Here is an 8,526-nt window from a genome sequence, read left to right on the forward strand (position 1 = left end):
TACCTGGACTATCAGAACTTAAATTCTCGTGAGAAGAGGATGAAGGATGCATGATCCTTATCCTTAGGTAAAAATAAGAAAATGAAATTGTTTAGGATTAGGATTTTAGCAGAGTAAGGATCATTGACATTATCGGGATCCTTCGAGGATGCTTTCAATGTAGGGATCATATGTGCCAGGAGGATCCTGTTCACATGAAATATTTCTTTAAGTGAACAGCATTCCAGGCTCTAGGTAACAAATTTCCTTCCATGGTTAGCAATCTATATGCCCCTTTTCCTGCTTCAGCTTCAATCAAGTAAGGACCTTCCCACTTTGGTGCTAATTTCCCGTCAGCGGGATTGATGGTATTTTGGAATGCTTTTCTCAATACCATATCCCCCACTTGGAATTTCCTTATTCTGACATTTTTGTTATAAGCACCAGCCATTCTTTGTTGGTAGCTAGCCATCCTTATCCTAGCCAGATCCCTGATTTCTTCAATAGTATCCAAATCCTGAGCCAAGTTTGCAGCATTCTCTTCAGGATCAAGGGTACTTGTTCTAGCAGTTGGAACCACCATTTCTGTCGGGATCACTGCTTCTGCCCCAAACACCAAGGAGAAGGGTGTTTGACCAGTAACATTCTTGGGAGTTGTCCTGTCAGCCCAAAGCACATAAGGCAATTCTTCTGCCCATTTCCCCTTCTTGGATCCAAGTTTCTTCTTCAGATTGTTGATGATGATCTTGTTGGATGATTCTGCTTGGTCATTGGCTTGTGGGTGGACTGGTGTTGATGTTATCATCTTAATCCCCCAACTGTCACAAAAGTTAGTAGTCCTGCTCCCAATAAATTGGGAACCATTATCACATACAATTTCAGAAGGAATGCCAAATCTAGTTATAGTGTTTCTTTTAATAAAGGATATCACTTCCTTTTCTCTGACTTGGGCAAAGGCTTCGGCCTCTATCCACTTGGAGAAGTAGTCAGTCATGGCAAGCATGAATACTTTTCCACCAGGTGCCTTAGGGAGCTTGCCAACTATATCCATCCCCCATCTCATGAATGGCCAAGAGGATGGTATAGGATGTAGAAATTCAGCCGGCTGATGAAGGATATTGCTGTGTCTTTGACAAGGATCACACTTCTTAGCATATTCCACAGCATCCCTCTTCATAGTTGGCCAGTAGTACCCTGTCCTAAGGATCCTTGAGAACAATGCCCTGCCCCCAGTGTGGTTTCCACAATCTCCTTCATGGAATTCTTTTAATACTTCTTGAATTTCAGGATCCTCGATACATCTTAAATATGGTCCTGCAAGAGATCGCTTATATAGCACATTATTCAAGATTGTGAATTGAGATACCTTAATCCTGAAAGCCCTAGGATTTTCTCCCATAGGAATCTCCCCGTGTTGTAAGTATCTCATGATTGGTGAGATCCATGATCCTGAATAAGATTGAGTCTCCTCACTAGGGATCATTGCAGTATCCTCTTCTATTTCCATGGCCACCTGATTTTCAATAGCAGGAGCTAGGATATGGATGATGGGGATACTTGTATCCTCAGGGATCTTCAAAGATGATCCTAGATTGGCCAATGCATCAGCTTCTGTATTTTCCTCCCTTGGTACCTGTGTCAAACTGAAAGAAACAAAGGAGAGTGCCAATTCTTTGACTATCTCTAAATATTTGGTTAGTTTTTCACCTTTCACAGCATAGGATCCATTAAAGTGATTAGTGATCAATAATGAATCTACGTATACTTCAAGATACCTGACCCCCATATGCTTAGCAATTTGCAAACCAGCAATTAAGGCTTCATACTCAGCCTCATTGTTAGTTGCTTGGAACTCACAAGCTACGGAGTGGGGTATTATGTCCCCCTGTGGCGATTTTAGTAGTATGCCAAGCCCTGTGCCTTTGACATTTGAGGATCCATCAGTATGTAGTATCCAAGGATCCTTGGTCTCATCCAGCTGCTGGACCTCCAATTCGGCTTCCTTTTGTAGATCACTACTGAAATCAGCCACAAAGTCTGCTAATGCTTGAGATTTGATGGCTGTTCTAGGCTCATATCTTATATCATGGGCACTAAGCTTTACTGCCCACTTAGCCATCCTTCAGGACATCTCTGGTTTCCTGAGGACATTCTTGATTGGAAAATTAGTTCTAACAACGATAGCATGGGTTTCAAAATAATGTCTTAGTTTAGTAGATGCCATAATTAATGCAAGAATAAGTTTTTCAAGGTGTGAGTACCTGGATTCAGCATCAAGTAAACTCTTACTTACATAATAGATAGGATATTGTGTACCTTCATGATCCTTAACAAGGACTGCACTTACAGCTGTTGAGGATACCGCCAGGTATAAGGATAACACATCTCCTTTTCCGGGTTTCATCAATGCTGGAGCTGAGGACATATACTCTTTGAGGGCTTGTAAAGCATTCTCGTGCTTTTCAGTCCACTCAAATTTCTTGTTTTTTCTTAAGATATCATAAAATTCTTTACATCTTTCTGAGGATTTTGATATGAACCTGTTTAGAGCTGCTATCCTGCCTGTTAGCCTTTGCACATCCTTAGCATTGGCAGGGGATTTGATATTCACCAATGCTTTAATTTGTTCCGGGCTTGCTTCAATGCCCCTCTGAGTTACCATATATCCTAGAAATTTACATGCTTTAACACCAAAGTGACATTTTGAAGGATTAAGCTTCATGTTATAATTATCAAGGATATCAAATGCTTCCTCCAAGTCCCTTAGGTGATCCTCAGCTTTCTTTGACTTTACTACCATATCATCTATGTACACTTCCATAGTCTGTCCAATTTGATCTTTGAACATCATATTCACCAGCCTTTGATATGTTGCACCTGCATTTCTTAATCCAAAAGGCATGGCAATATAACAATATAAACCGGTTGGGGTCATAAAAGCCGTATCCTCTTGGTCAGATGGCTCCATCTGAATTTGTTGGAATCCAGATGATGCATCCATAAAAGTTAACAGTTCATGCCCCGCCGTTGCATCCACCATGGAGTCAATGTGGGGTAATGGGAAAGGATCCTTGGGACATGCCTTATTCAGATCAGTGAAATCGACACATACCCTCCACTTTCCGTTTTTCTTTTGGACAACAACCACATTGGCTAACCATTTTGGATATTTTACCTCTCTGATCATACCTGCTCGAAGTAGTCTTTCTACTTCTTCCTGGATAATGGCATTCTTTTCTGGTGCAAACTTCCTCCTTTTTTGATGGATTGGTTTGATTGACCTGTCAATGCCAAGTTTATGAGTGATAATATCCTTAGATATACCTGTCATATCTTCGTGTTTCCATGCAAAGGTAGATTTTCTTCTTTTGAGGAAGGATATCATGTCTTCTTTCATCTTGCTAAGGATCCCTGATCCGATATAGATTTTTGATTCAGGATCATTAGGATCCAAAAGGATTTCGTCCACATCCTGTTCCCTTGCCTCCAAGACATTCCTTGGAGGATACTGTAATTGCTATTGCTCCCTTGGCTTCGAGGTTGGTTTCATGGATGAGGTATAACAATCCTTAGCCTCCTGCTGATCACTGTCGATCTTGATTATTCCCCATGGGCTATGGAGTTTCACACATTGATGGTAGGTGGATGGGACTGCTTTCATATCATGTATCCAGGGCCTGCCAAGGATAACATTACAACAAGATAAACAGTCAATAACACAAAATTTTTGATAATTATGTAATCCTTCCACGTAGATTGGGAGTTTGATGTCCCCCAGGGTTTTCTTAGTTTCTCCACTGAATCCCACAAGCACAGAGGATCTTGGTGTGATGTCTGATTCTGGAATACACATCTTCTTCAGAACATCAAGCTGGATAATGTTTACTGAGCTTCCTCCGTCGATAAGGATCCTGCGGACAAAATGGTTAGAGATAAAGAGAGTGATGACTAGACTATCATGATGAGGATCTGTTAATTCTATCATCCTCATCGAAGGTTATAATTTTTCCTTCCGAGACGCTTGATGTTCGAATAGGCCTTTCTCCGTTATCCATTTTAGCTTCCTTTGCATGCCTTTTAGCTGCCGAGAAGGATGTACCACAGATGTCTGATCCTCCAGAAATAAAGTTGATCACTTGTGCATTTGCCGGAGGGGCTGGAGCTTTTTCAGGGATCCTTTCAGGATCCTGAGTCCTTTGCTTTTTTCTTCCCAACAACTCTTTTAGATGCCCCTTGCTTAGCAGATATCCAATTTCCTTTCTTAATGCGATACATTCTTCAGTTAAATGCCCAAAATCCTCGTGGTATGCACACCACTTCGATTTGTCTTTAGTTCCAGTTGGTTTGTCATTCTTTCTGGGCCACCTGGCTTTTTCTCCTAGATTCTGCATTGCAAGGATTAGTTCATGATTGTCAACGGAAAAACAATATTCAGAAATCGGAGGATAATCCTCATCATCCTCTTCTTGGTCAACAGCATGCACGTTCTGGTTGTCATTTCTATGGTAGGATTTGAATTTGCTGCTTTTGAAAGAGGATCCTTGCTTTTCTTGCTTTGAGGATCCTGCTTGTCTCTCCTGGATCCTCTTGTCATCCTCTAGCCGGATGAACCTGAGTGCCCGAGTTCTTACTTCATCTAGGTTCCTGCATGGTGTCATAACAAGATCATCATAGAACAATGAATCCTTAAGCAATCCCATCTTGAAGGCCTCAACAGCTGTGGCCATATCCAAGTTAGGAATATCCAAGGATTCTTTACTAAACTTCGTTATGTAATCCCTTAATGATTCATTATGACCCTGAGTTACCCTATATAAATCACTAGTCAATCTTTCAAACTTTCTACTACAAGAGAATTGATTATTGAATAAATTAACTAAATTAGCAAATGAAGTAATAGAGTAAGGGGGAAGACTTAGCAGCCATTTAAGAGCTGATCCAGTAAGAGTGGATCCAAATCCTTTACATAGGCATGCTTCCTTTAACTTTTCTGGGATTGGATTGATCTCCATCCTCTCCCTGTATTGTGCTATGTGCTCCTCAGGATCCGTTGTACCATCATACAGCTTCATAGTAGGGATATGGAACCTTTTGGGTACCTCTGCATCACAAATTGGTGGTGCAAAACGAGATACCTTATGGCTTCCATCTGCAATCTCCGGGATAGGCTTGACTACCCCTGGAACACTTGAGATCATATCCTTCAGCTTCTGTAGTTCTCTGGCCATAGCATGGTTGATACCTGTATCCTGCACGAATCCATGGTTAGCGGTAAGATAATTATTTAAGGCGTTACCTCCCATTGGGTTCAAGTTAGGAACACCGGATGTGAATCCATATTGCTGGGATTCTGGGATGATGGAGGGACCAGTGGAAGCAACGGTCTGCATTGGAATGAAATCTCCTTGATGGACATCTAGACTTCCTGTTTGCAAATTCTTCAAGGATCCTGGCATCTGAAGGGATCCTTGAACCTGGGATGATCCTGGAACAAAGGAGGATCCTTGAACCTGGGATGACCCTGGAACAAAGGAGGATCCTTGAACCTGGGATGACCCTGGAACAAAGGAGGATCTAAAGCTCATGAAGGATCCCATATGTTGAGTATAGGATCCTGCCGGTTGGAAATATGATCCTGATGCCTGAGTCATTGTTGCTGGGCCGCAATGCACTCCTCTTGATCCACCCATATATTGAATGTCTGGGACCTCTGATGGCTGAGAAGTAATCATTGGAGTATCAAAATTTAAAGATTTGGGCATCAGTGGGGAATGATCCCCTGCCGTTTTCTTTTGCCTTTTGAGATCTCCGATTTCCCTGAGGATCCTGTCATTAGTTTCATCCTGCTGCTGCATACGATCCCTCATCTGCAAAATCAAAGTAAATATATCACTAGTACTGGGAACAGAAGAAGTTAGAGCAGAAGATGATGGTTTAGAGGAGATAGTAGTTGGTCTCTTCTCAGCATTTTTCTGAGATCCGGCTGGTGGTGGAGGCAAAGGTGGAATGCCAGTAGATGAATTGACTGCCGACATCGCTGTGGAAGTATTCTTCAACGACGAAGCCATGCAACACTCCGGAATGGTCACCAACAGAAAAACTTTTTATGAATGAAGCACCAATTGCCCCACGGTGGGCGCCAAACTAAAAGGCATGCAACCAAACTCTATGTAATCGGGGAATGATGCTTGGTTTGATGAAAAAGTAAAGGATCACTTTAGTATGAAATATGCAAGTGACACAAGGATTTATACGAGGAAAAAGCCCTTGATCAATGAATGATCTCCGGCATAAAAAACCTCGGGTGATGGCAACTACCGATCACCAAACTTCAATATCACAAATAATGATTACAACTTCGGATGGTAACGAGTTGAGTACAAGGATCACTATAGTATTGTGTCTAAGCGTGTGAGGAATGTGTTGTGTGTCTTCCGAATGTGGAAGAGTGCTATATATACAAGTGTGAGTGGCCCTATTTTAGGTAAATAGACTAACTATCAGCTCATTACCCCTTTAGGAATAAAAGTAAATCTAGCCTAAATTATCGCCCTTAAATCATGTTGGGTTTCCATATCCTCTACAACGTTCATCTCTGATTAAGCATATGCCAAAGTTGTAAAGACGAGTCCCTTGATTACGTTGCTAAGAGCGGATCCTGCTAGACATTCCTGCAAGATAACATTAAATCCAATGAAAACAACTGTTAGTATGAGGATCCCTATGATGGTCCGTGATCCTGATCCTGGAACTCTTCTGAGGATCACTATCTGCCAAAGAAATAAGGATCACTGGTTAGGATCACATGTAAGGATCATATGTCATAAACATCCAGCCCTAACAGTTGGCCAACGTGGTTGTTGTTCAAAAGAAAAACGGAAAGTGGAGGGTATGTGTCGATTTCACAGATTTAAGTAAGGCATGTCCCAAGGATCCTTTCCCATTACCCCACATTGACTCCATGGTGGATGCAACGGCGGGTCATGAACTATTAACTTTTATGGATGCTTCATCTAGATTTCAACAAATTCAGATGGAACCATATGATCAAGAGGATACAGCCTTTATGACTCCAACTGGTATCTACTGTTATATTGCTATGCCATTTGGACTAAGGAATGCAGGTGCAACTTATCAAAGGCTAGTGAATATGATGTTCAAGGATCAAATTGGACAAACTATGGAGGTTTACATAGACGATATGGTGGTGAAATCCAGAAAGGCTGAGGATCACTTAAGGGACTTGGAGGAAGCATTCGATATCATTGACAAATATAACATGAAACTTAATCCTTCAAAATATCACTTTGGTGTTAAAGCAGGTAAATTCTTAGGATATATGGTGACAAAGAGAGGCATTGAAGCCAGTCCAGAACAAATCAAAGCTATAGTGAACATCAAATCTCCTGCCAATGCTAAGGATGTCCAGAGGCTAACAGGCAGGATTGCAGCTTTGAACAGATTCATATCCAAATCCTCAGAAAAGTGCAAGGAATTCTATGATATTCTAAGGAAGAACAAGAAATTTGAGTGGACTGAGAAGCATGAAAGTGCCCTAAGAGCTCTTAAGGATTACCTATCCTCGGCCCCAGCCTTGATGAAACCAGAAAAAGGAGATGTGTTATCCTTGTATCTTGCGGTATCCTCAAAAGCAGTAAGTGCCGTCCTTGTTAAGGATCACGAAGGTACACAACATCCTGTCTATTATGTAAGTAAGAGTTTACTTGATGCTGAATCCAGGTATTCACACCTAGAAAAACTTATCCTTGCATTAATTATGGCATCTACTAAATTAAGACATTATTTTGAAACTCATGCCATTATTGTTAAAACTAATTTTCCAATTAAGAATGTCCCCAGGAAACCTGAAATGTCAGGAAGGATGGCTAAGTGGGCAGTGAAGCTCAGTGCATATGATATAAGATATGAGCCTAGGACAGCCATTAAATCCCAAGCATTAGCTGACTTTGTGGCAGATTTCAGTAGTGATTTGCAAAAGGAAGCTGAATTAGAAGTCCAGCAGCTAGAAGAGACCAAGGATCCTTGGATACTCTATACTGATGGATCCTCAAATGTCAAAGGAACATGGCTCGGAATACTACTAAAATCGCCACAGGGGGACATAATACCCCACTCTATAGCTTGTGAGTTTCAAACTACTAACAATGAGGCTGAATATGAAGCCTTGATAGCTGGTTTGCAAATTGCTAAGCATATGAGGATCAGGTATCTTGAGGTACATGTAGATTCATTGTTAATCACTAATCACTTTAATGGATCCTATGCTGTTAAAGGTGAAAAGCTACCCAAATATTTGGAGATAGTCAGAGAGTTGGCACTCTCTTTTGTTTCCTTTAGTTTAACACAGGTACCAAGGGAAGAAAATACAGAAGCTGATGCATTGGCTAATTTAGGATCATCTTTGAAGATCCCGGAGGATTTAAGTATCCCCATTATCCATATTCTGGCTCCTGCTATCGAGGATCATGTGGCTATGGAAATAGGAGAGGATTCTGCAATTATCCCTAGTGAGGATACTCAATCTCA

The sequence above is a fragment of the Helianthus annuus genome, chromosome 13 (genome assembly GCF_002127325.2).
Source record: "Helianthus annuus cultivar XRQ/B chromosome 13, HanXRQr2.0-SUNRISE, whole genome shotgun sequence".
Taxonomy (NCBI): Eukaryota; Viridiplantae; Streptophyta; class Magnoliopsida; order Asterales; family Asteraceae; genus Helianthus; species Helianthus annuus.